Source organism: Rattus norvegicus, chromosome 15, assembly GCF_036323735.1.
Source record: "Rattus norvegicus strain BN/NHsdMcwi chromosome 15, GRCr8, whole genome shotgun sequence".
NCBI classification, from domain to species: Eukaryota; Metazoa; Chordata; class Mammalia; order Rodentia; family Muridae; genus Rattus; species Rattus norvegicus.
This window is the reverse complement of record NC_086033.1, coordinates 29370883-29385667: the sequence shown is the minus strand read 5'-3', so window position 1 is coordinate 29385667 and position 14785 is coordinate 29370883.

Sequence of the window (14785 nt, the reverse complement as noted above, 5' to 3'; positions counted from 1 at the left end):
ATCTCCTCTAGAGCATAAAGATAATTTTCCTATCTTCATTTTCCCCTCCATTTGAGTATAATACCTAAGAAGGATTGCTCAAACCATTGCACATGAATGCACACTCCAATGTTTATTCACGTGTGTTCTATGGCTTTTTTATTAATATTCTAATCTGGGGTCTGTTTAGACTTAGGTTTTATTTATTGCATAAAAAAGAAGAGTCCCAGTACTTTCACATGGAGCCATCAAAATGTGTCCCTGTTTTTCATGTAGGGTAATGACAGTACCCTGAACTACTTATTCAAAAGACACACTGTGGACTGTTACTCATGGACTTAAACACATCAGGGCTGATCAGATCCTGTACTCTCACACCTGGATATAACTAGGAACACATTTGAGTAGAAACTGCCCACACCACACTTGATGGAGCTCTGGCCAAGGTCATGTGTATTCAGGCTGAAAACCTGTGTCTCTGCAATTGTAACACAATGTGAAGGGGATAGTAATTCAACACGGGCATCCCTTGAAGTGAATGTTTATTGTGCTTGAGCTCTTGCTTCTCAGCTAGTGAGAAGTTTCAACCAGGCTCCAGGATGAGGAGACCCTCCTCTTCCTCATGACCCCACAGTTCTCCTGGATTTCTATCCTACTTCAGTTTTATCCTGTATAAATCCCTTGGTTATATTATCTATCTATTTGTCTAATATAGCACGTGTGTGTGTGTGTGTGTGTGTGTGACTTACAAAACACAAACAGTTTTTAAAGAGTAATAAATAACATTTTTAATTTAATTTTGTATATAATAACCAATTATTATAAAAAAATAAATTTAATTTCGAAAGGACAAATTCACTTGTAATAATACCTTATTCAGGGCTGGAGAGATATCCGAGATCAGCAAGTGCTTTTTTGTACAAACATGAGGTTCTTTGTTCAGTCTCCAGAACACACATAAAACGAAACAATGAAACCTACAAATATAGGTTCAAACATTCGCTTGTAATTCTGGTACTGGATATATAGAGACAGGCTGATCCCTGGCCTTTCTTGTCAGTCAGTCGAGCTTAGTCAGTGGTTCCCAAGCTACTGAGAGACCATTATTCACAAAATAAAGGTGGGCCCTGGTTTCGCATCAAGTGCGAAAGCCCAGTCTGGTTAGCTCATCTGAATTTTCTCTGGCCACAGCACCTCCAATCTCTAGGCCTTTCCCAAACCGCTCACTCTATATCAGGGTTCGGTCTGACCTAGTCTGGACTACACAGTGCACAGCTGTGCATTTCTCTAGCCTAGTGAGCCACAGGAATGTGACTGTCATGCTATCTCCAATCTCCAGGCTTTGTTTAAGCTACCAACCCTGTGTGCTAGCCTAGCCTGGTGACTTACTAAGTTCTCAGGCCACCCATGTCATTCTCCTGCTCCTGGGTATGACTCAGGTAGTGCAGCTTGTATGGTAGATTGAGCACATCTGTTCATTTGTCATGGCCTCAAACTTTGTAATCACCTTTACTCCTGCAACCCAAATCCAAATAAGAAAAAAGAAAAGAATAAAAAAAAAGAAACACTAAATGTATAACCTGATTATTAACTCAATATACCTGATCTAAAATCAACAATGGTTGGACAACAACTAAAACAAAACACAGCTTCCACTCAATGGAGGCAACCTAGAAAGTTACATTGGAAGTCAAATGAACAAAAGAAGTTCACACCTTCAGGCCTCACCAGAAAAACACGGACAGTATAAAAGACCAAGCCTATAAATCTTCCCATAAACCAATCCGTCCTATAGAAATGTTCCTCAATGAGAACTATCTAAACCTTAGGACACAGAACATAAAACAACAGTTCAGCAAGTAATCCAAAGAAGACATAGCTCTAATGAGAACACTGAGAAACACCTGAGTTATGCCCAAGAAAATATAAACATAGGAAAGAAATGAAGAAGACAAGTCTAGGATTTGAAACCCAGTAGGAAACAGGAAAAATAATGAAAAGACCTCAATGTGAAATGGAAATGAAGTGGAAACACTAAATAACACAACTAGAAAAGCTGGGAGAAACCTTAACATAGGAAGAATCAGGTAGATAAATTACTCTACACTAGCAACGAATTTGAAAAATTAATACATGAAAGGAACATGCAGAAACTCTGAGATGCCATGAAAAAAAAACTAAAACTTTGAAATCATGGACAGAGATGAAGAAGAAGAGTCCCAGATTAATGGTATAGCCCCAATCTTCAACAAGATCACACAGGAAAATTCCTCTAAGACAAGGAAAGACACTTGCATACAATACAAGGACACAAAATACCAAATAAGACACAAAACAAACTACGTGATATATAAAATAATATGATGCTAGCATTAAAATGCATGTACCAATAGAAAACAAAGATTCAAATACTAGTGCACAAAAGTTTAGCCGTTTAATATTTGATAAAGATGCTAAAAAGACACACTGGAATAAACTACAGGATGTTCAACAGATGATGCTGGGATACTCTGATGTCCACATAGAGAAGAACAAATGTACTTACCTATCACCTTGTACAAAACCTAACTCCAAAGAGATCAAAGAACTTCTTGTGAACCTGGGTGCTTCCCCACCTGCCCACCCATTCCTTCCCCACTGCTATCACATCCCCTTGTACTGAAGTATCAAGCCCCACAGGGCTAAGGGCCTCTCCTCCCATGGATGCCAGATAAGGCAACCTCTGCTACACATGTAGCTGGAGCCATGGGTCCCTCCATGTGTACTCTTTTGGGGATGCAATCCCCTTCAGCTCCTTCAGTCCTTCCCCTCACTCTTCCACTGGGGTCCCCAGGGTCAGTCCAAAGGTTGGTCATAGGTATCTGAAGCTTTTGCAGCTTCTCACAAACATCTGTGTTCTGTCACATGTCCTAATGGTAATGGGAGTACATCATGTTGGGAGGGTGGGAGGCAGAGTAGAAGGTAGTGAGAGCTCTCTGTCGTGCTGTCGCGTGCCCAATGTCCCGCCAGCAAGAACGACGCGCGGCAACAGGATTCTTCTGCAAGCAAGCCTTTACTGTGTTACAGCTCTTCTTAGTGTTACAGCTCTTCTTAGTGTTACAGCTCTTCTTAGTGTTACAGCTCTTCTCAGTGTTACAGCTCTTCTTAGTGTTAGAGCTCTTCTGAACAGGGACCCCGAGCAGCAAAATCGCTCGGCTTATATAGACAACAGTATGCTAATTATCTCTCAGGGATTGGTGGGGCTTGGATCACCCCACTACTTGTCCTCCAGGGATTGGCGGAGAATGAATCACCTCATTAGCATATTAACGGTCAACTGACACCTGGTGCATAAACCGCACATGTGCAGTACCGCTGTTCACCACTAGCCTAGCAAGGGGACAAGCCTGCACATGCGCAGTAAGTCGTTTATATCCAGACAAGGCTGGATGTCGGCGCCATCTTTGTTTCGCTGTGCTGCTCTCTATATCGTGCTACATACAGGGGCTTCTTCTGCATCAATAACTTGTTTCTACAACTCAGGATATTTCTTTAGTTCACAAAGGGTCAGAATATAGGCATAAATTTCATCTAGCAAAGAAAAACAATCCCAACTTAGGCAACATGTCTAAGTTCTGTGAACTTTTGTCAAGCCATGCATATCTTGTCTGCTGGCTCTGGGCTTTGAGGACCTGAATGTTTGTAGCAGACTACAATCTAATGCTGTACACATTATTACAGCTTCAGTACACTTTTATACATGAATGTATCAAAGAAAGCAATGATGAGAGGAAGATTGTTTTTGAGTTCAAAAAACATATAAATAAGCACCAGTAAGCAAAGACTAAATATTAACAAAGCAGCCCTTTTCCAGAACTTTCTCAAGGCAGACCAATTTGAACACAGCTTCCTGGCATGTAGTATAGATTATATCTGGGAAGGCAATGAAAACAAGGCAGAAAGCCATATTCAGATTCAGGGTACACTGACCAGATTAGGTTCTATAAATACATTCTGATAGCCAACAAGAATAAATATACCTTATAAGTTGATTGCGTTTGTCATACAAGGCACAAAATTACGTCCAAGAACAATCCAGGGAACATAATGTACCTGGGTATTCTTTAGACCACATCTGAACAAGCTCCACATCTTAAGCAATCTTCTGTTCTCCAGCTCAAAACACCCATGAATCACATTTGACACTCCTGCATGAATCACCATTGCACCTGACAGCTGAGGGTCAAATACCACAACCTTCTTACTGAATCTTGCCTGCCATGATTATTCCAAATTCTATCTTCAGATCATCAAGGATAGCTGTGTCAACCACTAGGCATTCTTCCATTTTAACTCCTGAACACTAGAGGGCAGCCAGGAGCTCAGCTGAAATATCAAATACTTCAGTTCGATGTCTGGTGGCAGATTCAGTCAAAAACTACTTCCCTTTGAGTTTCAGAAACACAAATATTGCGTTATTTTTTCTTTTTCTTTTTTTATTGGATATTTTTATTTACATTTCAAATGTTATCTCCTTTCCCAGTTTCCCGTTCATAAAGCCCTACCTTTTCCCCCACCCCCTTCATCTGTGAGGGTGTTCCCCAACCCATCTACCCATCCCTTCCTTCCTTGTCACACAGGGGGCGGGGGTCATGCATACGCAGGTCCTAGATTTTAAGGTGTATATATGCATAGATGTGTGGAAAAATGTCATTGACTATTGGACTAGAAGAGGATAAGAGAGAGAAAAAAACAAGCTCTTAATGGAGTGCTGAAAGTGGAAGATAAGCAGAAAGACAGAGTAACAGTATACAGGTAACAGGAAACTGGAAGGGTCTCGAAGGGGGAGTCAGGGAGCCAGCAGCAGGAGGGGCACAATTAAGGAATTGATTTTATATGCTTCTTTATTGAGTCACATAATGTGAAAGCCTGCCTGTCAGCCAGAGTCAAGACAAGTCTTGGTCTGCTGGCAGATTCCCTGGCCTGCTAACATATAGAATGATAAGAGGAGATAGACTTTAAGCTCACTGTGAGGGGCTGAACATTCTATTAATATTGGTGGAAGGAACAGGGAGGCCTCTGAGTAGGAACAGAAACCCTGTGTACATTGGCCATTGTCTGTGTTAGCTTGTGACTCCTTTTTTCCACCATACTGTAAAGTTTATAAAGGTGATGAGAAATACATTCACTGCTGGCATGGTACATCCCTGCAGCCCTCCCAATTTCTAATTTTGTCTCATAGTCTTCTTTCCGATTTTCCTATAATCATCCTCACTCCCCCTCAGAGGACTGTTCGATTTCACATGGGCAGGCCTGGTGCAGGTGAATTTGTGAAATGGCCAAGCTTTACTATTTTTATTGATCCTTATGTTCCTGGATTTATAAACTTCTTATATACTCGGTATTTGAATTAATTTAAAAAATGCACAATGCAGACACAGACACCGTGGCTCTTGCCTATAGTACACAGGTTGAGAAAAGAGGACCGCCGTTTGAGCACAGAATAATAATTTGTAATCAGAAAGGGCAGCATAGCAGAACTCTATTTCTTCAAAGACAGTAAAAAAAAAAAAACTGTTCATAGCAAAAATAAGATTCCAGTGTGCCAATTAAATTTATTGCTGTTTTGTTTTAGGGAGGTTGTAGCTGTTGTATTTGATTCTGATTCAAGTGTATAGGTCACTTAAATCTACAGTCAGGTGTGGGGCAGTGGACAGTGCCAGGAAATTTGGGAAGGTTGAGTGGGTTGTATGCCCTGGAAACCTCTGAGAGGACAGTAGGAGCTTCACCTGCTTCTGACCAGGCACCTGTCACGTGACCACACTCCCTACATAGGAACTTGACAGGTCAGGTCAATCAGAATAGAGTTCTCCATGCTAATGAGGTATCTAGAGGCCCTGGGGGTTTAGCCAATAAGCTTCCCTTCCTGGACACAGCTTCCTACAAAAGGTATTTAGTCTCTGGTCCACCCTGAGAAGGTGGTTTGCACACAATTTCCAGGATGAACAACCAATAAACAGTTTAGAACCAGGGGCTTTCTCTTTCATCGAAAAAACATTGTAGGGAGCATGGAGAAGGCCTTCATCTACAGAGTTGCACCCACAGAAGGCCCCTCTGCACTCCCAGACTCACCACCACTGACTGAGCTAAGCAGAGTTCCCTTTCCTCCCATGGGCTCCTCAGCCCATTTCCCCAACTTCATTCCCAACTCCGCAAACCGCAGTAGTATCTGGATGTCCAGGAAACTGGGAGCCCCTGGACACCTCATCGCTGGCCTGTGGACCCAGACCCTCCATTTCAAACTCTCTGCAGTTTCCAGTGGTAATTAGATGTCCAAAAGTCAGGGAGCCCTAGCTTCAGCCTCCCACATCTCAGACTGTGTTGTCCCACTCCTTGAGCTGTGTATCAGGCGCTTCACTCAAGCCTAGCACCTGAAGGCAGTGCAGGGTAAATCCAGGCTTAGGCTCCATATTCTCTCTGCCCAGAAGCATTCCCACACCCCAGGGACAGAGCAGAACTCGAAACCACAGTCAGGGGCCATGAAGTCTAATCAAGTAACCCTTAAGAAGAATGAATTCCAAATCATTGCTAGCATCATCCTTTATGTACAGTTGGTGCAGACGATTCCAGCGCGCTTCACCTTCTAATCTTCATTTAATAACAACCCATTTACTTTTAACTTTAATTTCTATTGCAGCCTGCTGTCTGCCATGATTGTGCTGACGTTTTGGTTGCATGGATCATTGGTGTCTTCTCATCCTTTCATGGTCATATTAGGGGTCTGTTGGTTGACTGTCTTGGACATGATAGGTTCCTTCCTGGCTCTCCTCCTTTTATCCCTTCTTTCTATGAAATTTGTTATGTGTGTGTTCTTTCTCCTTCCATTTATAGAGTTGCTCTAAAGAATTTCTGCAGTGTTATCTTAGTTGTTGTGAATTGTTTAAATTCATGCTTTTCTAAAAATTTTTTCATTTCTCTATGGAATTGAAAAGATCACTTGACAAATATAGCCACCTTGACTGATAGTTAAGTACTCTCAGGCTTTAAAATATGTCAGCCCATTTTTAATTGGCTCTTGTGAGTAACCTTGTCTTTTCTGATGCTTCTGGTTTGAATTTCTATATTGGCGTTTGTCACTTATCGTTCTTAATGTCATTTTTACATGTCATGGAGTGGTTCTTCTTCGGTCATGGCTGTTTAAGTTTTCAATGCTCTCTAGTTTAGATCTCCTAATTTTTACTTGGTTTAAAGACTTCAGGTATCATTTGATTGAATAAATTCTGTTCTCAGACATTTCTAAATTCCTTCTTCTGCCCCATTAGTTCTTGGATTTGGCCTTTTGGATGTGTCCAACAGTCTTGGAGTTTGGGTGTCTTCACTCTATTTCTATATATTTTTCTAGTTGTATTGCTATGTCAACCTCATCCTTCTCTAAAATTCATCCATCTTACCTGTTAATGACACTCTCTGATGTTTCTCTTTTATCTAATTGGTTCATTTTCAGAGTCTCAATTTCCTTGCTGACACTTTCCTACATTTTTGTTTGTTTTGTTTTGCTTTGCTTTATTTTGCTAAGTTACTGGCTATTTTGTTCATTTTTATAACTTTCTTATCCACATCCTGATTGACTTTTCTAAATTGTTCTTATATGTACTTGACTCTACCATATATGGTCATTTATATTATTTCAAAGGAGATCACCCTGTCTTTATCTGATATGCTGGCTGTCTCCTTCCATGTCTATTACTGGGGAGCTATAACTTTGGGTGGATGTCACAGTGGGCAGCTGCCTCGTGTATTTTGTTTATTCATTAAACATTGTGCAATTGATGGATGTGTCTTCTAAGTTTTTTCTTCATCTGTTTTTTTTATTTTAGTTTGCCATATATGATTTCTCCTGGTGATTTGTGTTACCTATGGCTGCTCAGCAGAGAATATGTCTGTACTACCAGACATAATGACTAAGCCAAATTTCCAGTGATGACTTGCAGTGGAAAACACTACAACATTTTTCCAAATCCCCAGTAGAATTTAATGACATTTGGATGAAAATGTTCAGATTTTGAACTAATATTTAACTAGTGAAATGATTAAGGAAACGCAAAAGAGAAGGACTTAAATGAGAAAGGAAGCATGATGATCATAGTTTTGGGCAGTAGAGAAGGAAGCTGTTGTAAGACTAGATTTGATAACAAGATTAAATTGCAAGGCAACAACATAACAAAATATAAAACTACACATACTAATAACAAATATGCAGTCTTCTAGGAAGGACATTGAGGATGAAGTCATGAATTTACAAAAGCCATGGATACATACACAATATTGGACCTCTTAGTATTCTATGATTGTCATGAGGCTCCAACCCTATAAGAGGAGCAACATTCTGTTGGTGCTTGCTGGAGGAGGGAAAGCCATATCCTCAGTGGTATAGGTACTGACAAGGAATTTATCTGTGCTCCAATGACTCCCTCACTCACATCCACCCTAGTGGAAGAAACCCTAATTAAGTGCAGTGGGCCACTTAAAGGGAAGGACATAAATATAAGACATGAATGAAAACTGTTGAAAGAAGATGGGGTTCATGGAGATAGAAAGAATAGTCAGGATAATGGAGGAATGCAATCAAAGTACATATATAAATAAACACACACAGATACATATATATATATGTATATATATATGTATATATATGTGTATATATATATATATATATATATATATATATATATATAAAGGATAAGTTTAAATTTTAAAATACCCAATAGCTTGAAGTAGAAGATATCATGCTTAGAGTCATTATTTCTTCCTCTTCAGGATGACATGGTCTCCCTGGTTGGGTGGATTATGTATCAGTTTCCACAGGTAGAAAGATCTGCCAGTCTCATGAATTGAACCAAGTCCTCGGTGGGTCCTTCCAGATGAAAGACCACTTTTCTGTCAGAAGTGTTGTTGTTGTTGCTGTTGTTGTTGTTGTTGTTGTTGTTGTTGTTGTTGTTGCTGTTGTGAGACCCCTGTTTGGATTGTTTTGGTTGCTGTAATGAAACACTGACAAAATCAATTTGGATAAGAAAGATTATTTCAGATGCTACCTCTACCTCACAGTCCACCGTTGAGGAATGAAGTCAGGACTTAGGACAGGAACCTGGAGGCAGGACCTGAAGCAGAGATGAGGAAAGAATTCATGAGCACAGCTGAATTCTCAGTCTGTGACTCTCACAAAGCCCACACAGATGGACGCCTCACTGCTGACCACAGCGGGTACTGTCAGGCAGACACAGCGCAGCACAGCTCTCTTGCTTGGCTGGTTCTATGTGGAGAAAGGACAGCCCCCTTTTGTTTGCTTTAGTTCTTTCTCTTCAATGACACATGGCGCTTTTACCTTAGCCGTTTTTCATGTTATCCCAGAAACCCAAGTGCTGTCTGACAGTTTACCCAGATGTGCGCTAGGAGCTCTGTAGTCTCCACATGAACTACCTGGAAATAGGGGATGGAGATTTGGATAAAAGAACTTGCAGCTCTTTTAGATGATTTAGGTTCCGTGCCTAGCACCCATCTGTTAACACATTCCTTTCAATAACTCGATGTTAAAGCTCTCTAATTTCTTATTCTGGCATCCATGAGCATCAGAGAACACAAATCACACACATACATACAAGCAAAACATTTATAAAAGTGATACTTTAAAAATAAATCTTTAAAAACATAACTGAAAACACATTACCCAGAATTTACTTTCCATGTTGCTCAGGTTAGATGTTGGACATAGAAAAGGCAAATGTAGAAAACTTGAAAAAGAGGTTTGATATTCATGTTCTGTTTGCTCTGAAAATTCAGGCCCAAGGTACGTATGATGTCAATTAGTCCCTGATGGCTTTATTATTGACTCCTGGACCCTTACTTCCTATAGCATATTTTCATCTTGATTTAAGTGTATGTGCAGCATGTTGGCAAGTGACACAGCTTCTTCTGAAGTCCCATCCCCACCCTACCCCCACCTCCACCCTCCACTCCAGCCACATACACATACAAGATTTGGGATAAGAAAGATTTGTTTTTCTAGGCACCAATTGCATTCTGGGTCTCACTGTACTTTCACAAATCTCAGTACATGAGATGTCTTTATGCAGCTGTCCCTCCCAGTTGCTGGTCAAGCTGACCTTCAGCACTTCAGGCTCAGTCCCAGATGCAAAGACAAAGTTCTGTGGTGATAACCCAGTCACCACCAACGATTTCATGGGGAAAACTCCTTATAATCTGTCTCCGCCTACTTCACTCATGCTGGATTTCCTTCTCTGAGTGGAACCTTTACCAGGAAATAAGTTTTGTTATTCCAGATACCACATGTGAGGTATGTGCCGTTCTCAACTTAAAGAGAAACCGATACTTAACAAATTACTGTGGTGCAAGATTCCCAACTGAGGAAAATACAACACCTGTTCTCTGTGATCTATTCTTAACTCTGTGTCAAGACAAAGTATTATAGAAAGCCGCTCACCATAATTCTTTCTAAATTGCATGCCCTGAGGTTTTACTTAGAAACACAGTTTTGACGAAGACCGCAGACGGAGCATCCACAGTTGAGATCTTCTTGTTCAGGATGTGCAGGTGGGCTTCTCAGCTGGGCTCCCTCCCTCAGAGGGGCTCTGTTTAAGGAGCCCCAGTTTTTGTTCAGCTTGTGCTGTCACTTCTACCACTGTGTCAATTCCCAGAGAGCACAGAAATACTTCCCCGAATCCTCTGGCTGAGAGGCTGAAATGACAAGGCTGATGGACTTGAGTGATTTCTGGAAGACTACAGAATAGCGGCCACTCCTCTGGTTCTGAGAATCAAAAGAAGTTTGGCGAATAAGGAAAATTATATCTCCACTAAGAAGCTGCTTGTACCAGAAAAGATGATATATGTTCTGACTTGTCTCATATGAACAGTCCAGGGTGACTTCTTCCCCCTCCTGCATGCTTGCTGTTGACTGAACCTGAGCCACATTAAATCCTGAAAAGCAATCAGAAGAACAAATTAAAAGTTTATCCTGTGACAGTGTGAACAAAACACTGTTGGAATTGGGCACCTTAGGATCCAAAGAGAAAGCTGACTGAATACACATTGTGCTGGCTTCCCTCCAATCCTTTTTGCCCCTCATGTCTATAGGAACTGTCATATGCCTGGGGCAATGATCCTGTTGGATACTCTTAGTTATACATGATGCATCATACCAGACAAAGCCAAGGCCATCAGCACACAGAGCAGGCTGTAAGGAGGCATATGGCACATGTCCCCCTGCAGGAGTGTGTCCGTTCTCTCTCAGCTCAGAGATCAGTGTCTGAGTGCCTGACAGTGTACATGTTCACTGCTTACATTCTTACATAGCACCCCAAACAGGAAATGGGTTTTTGTAAGATCATAGGCAACAAGTTCTACGTAGAGAGAGAAAAGGTGTAGTTCACCGCAGACTTTTACTTACATCCTTTTCTTTCTTGTTAGATAAATGAGGCAGCACTTTAAAGGGAGCATAGGGAAATCCATTCTGAGGACGAACCTCATTACACACATGTGTATTATTCAGTAGGATAATTTATCATGAACCATATGTGATAAGAAATGCACTTACAGACCATTATCCTATGTTGACTTTTCTACATCAAGTTGCTAATAAAGGTTAACAAGGAAAAAGTCCTCACAGGCCCTTGCATCTCCCCATAAAACACTGATCTGAAATAACCTTCCTCCTTTAATGAGTGCTAGGGTTTATTCAAATTCTGTAATCAACAAAGCTAGTTCTAAATCCTGTAGTAAAGGGCAGTCCATTCGGATTCCAGAAGACCTCTGTCTGCTTAAGTTCTGTGAAATTGTGACAGTAATAGAATGATAGTCTTTGGAGGTCTCAGAGATACTCATGGAGTCAGTCCATTCTGTACACCATGAGGACCTATGTGTGCATCACCAGCAGCCACATAAGAATTCAGATGTTGTAGGGTACACCTGCAGTTCCAGACCGGGAAAGCGAAGACAGAAATATTCTCGGGTTTCACAAGTCAGTCAGTGTAGTTGAGTTGGTGACATTCAAGTTCAGTGAGAGTGTCTACCCCAACCCCAAATAAAAAGGTGGATGGCAATAGAGAAAGATAGCAAATGTTGACCATGAGCACAGGTTAATATACACAGACGCACAGACAAACACACACACACACACACACACACACACACACAGAGAGAGAGAGAGAGAGAGAGAGAGACAGAGAGACAGAGAGACAGAGAGACAGAGAGACAGAGAGACAGAGAGACAGAGAGAGACAGACACAGAATGAGAAAGAGAGACAGAGAGACACAGAGAGAGACAGAGAGACAGAGAGAGAGACAGACAGACAGACAGACAAATAGGGAGGCAGAGGCAGGCAGACAGACACAGGAACACAGAGACACAGAGACAGAGACAAAGAGATAGAATCCGAGAAACACAAACAGAGATAAAGTATGATAATTAAAAAACCCATATTTATAAACACAGATTAACTTTAAAAAGTCTAAAATTAAGGTTCATTCAGAAGACGGTTCTTGCACTCTTAGAGAACTCTACATATTATATGTCCTAAAAGTTTCCATACCATTGCCCTGAAGTCTTACTTGTTAAATTCTATTTAATTTCAATTTACAAAATGGTCATTGATAAGGTTGCCATGTCTCTCTCTGCCTCAAGACTATTACATGTGCACGGTACAAATAACCTGCAATCACTGAGGGGCATGTCAGTGCCATGTACATTGGTGGTTGGATTTTTGTGTGCTATGCTATTGCCATTTAGAATGCAATTCATAATCTTTCACTTGCTCTCATTATCCCAATGGATGCAATAACTCAAAAGAGACTCGAAAGAGAAAATACAAACAAGGTCTCTGAAAGAGTTCCAGGTCTCTCTGAGATCAAATGACTAATAAGCAAGTACGTCAGAGACTACTGTCTGAACTCTGAGGTATCTTCCTCTGTCCATTTCACTGCTGAGAGCTGAGATCATATGCCCTGGACTGCAGTCTCTGTACTAAGCAGGAGACCATGGGAGCCACAGAAGCCTGAGGAGCTCAGGATGGCAGGGTTCTGCCCCTGCTCTAGTTCTCCACAGAGCAGGTGGATGTTCTTCTGTATGACCACAGCCTCTGAGATGTGGCTTTGGAGTGCATTGGGTTTGAGTCCTGGGCTGGAAAATCTGTCTCATTCTAAATGCTCCTTGGTCTCTCCTTGTGATTTAATTGACTGACAATACTTCAGTGAAGATAAAGCTTAAGGGAAATTGCTCAACAATGAAAAGCACTTGCTGCTCATGATAAAGGCAGAAGCTCAGCTCCCAGGACCTGTTTGACAAGCTAGTGTCCTGTGAAACCTGCAACTCCAGCTTTGAGGGAGTAGACACAATCTTCTGGCCTTCACATGCACACATGTGTGCCTACACACAAGTCTGAGTATGCTCATACATACGTATACAAACAAAAATAAAATCTTTTAAAAACAATAAAGCTTAATATTTAAGGAATCATTAAAAACAAATCAATAATTCAGGAAAATAAGGATAATGGTGTGCTTAATTCAAAAGTGGGATGGTTGGCCAATAAAGGAGAGGAGAGAAGATAAATACTGAGGGCCTCCCCCAGCTGGAATGGGTTGAGTGAAACAGCATTGGATGAGAGTCAAAAGATTGATGGTTTATGGCCTTGCATGAAACTTAACTCTTTCTTACTGTTCTGTGCTAGAAACTTAAATTTTTATTACGGTTCTGTGTTTCATTAAACACTGGGGAAACTTAAGTTTCTATCTCTCTCATTATTTACTTTATAATTCTCTATTCTTGCCTAAGTACTGGAATTCTTAACTTGTTATAATTTACTTTATAATTCTCAGTGCTTAAATAAATGCTGGGAATCTTAACTCTTACTTTATAAATTTAATATATAGTTCTCTGGCAATTAGCATATGCTTTATAGCAGTTGAGGATTAAGTAAAGAAATTCTTTGTTCTTTTCTCTCCTGCCTGGAAGTCCAGCCTCTTACTAGAGGGAAGCTTAGAGCAATTAAATTTAGTGAATCAGGAAAAGAAAGTCATGTGCACAGAAAGAAGTACTTTTACATAAGCAAACATGCATAGACATACATACACATTCATACACATATTCATTCACAAACACACACTCTGGGCCTGATCACCTGTCTCATCAACCACGCATGTATTTATGCATACATACATGCACATGCCTATACTTGCGTATGCATATGGATGGAGCAAAAGCCCCCATGAGCAAGTTCCATAGAGTAAATCCCAATCCAGGAAAACTTCATACATTCTGGAAGAAAAATAAGCTTTACCCTTTATTGCTTAGAGAAAGAAAAACTTCTTTTGATTGAGTATGAAAAGCACATGGTTAAAAGAAGCCTGTCTTCTTTCTCTGCTCTCTTCTCTCTGCTCTCTCTGCTCTCTCTGATCACTGTGATTCAAACATCTTCAATGATATTTATCTGTCAGGAGCCAGCTAAGGAAGGCTAACACATACAAGTGACCTTCTGGAGATAACACATCATATTACAAGGCTGTGATGGATAATTCTGAATTGCAAGGCTTTCAGAAATCTGACATCAGGATTGAGTCTTATTGCTGATATGCTTTTCAGTCATTATTAGATCAATATAACAATTCCTTTGCATTAGCCCACCTTATTGGGCAGATTTTCTGGAGAGCAACTAAGACATACTTTTTTGTAGCAATGCTATGAAGACAAATTGATGATGCCATAATTCCTAATAATTATTCCATAGAATTCCCAAATTTATACAAGTAATCTTAAGCC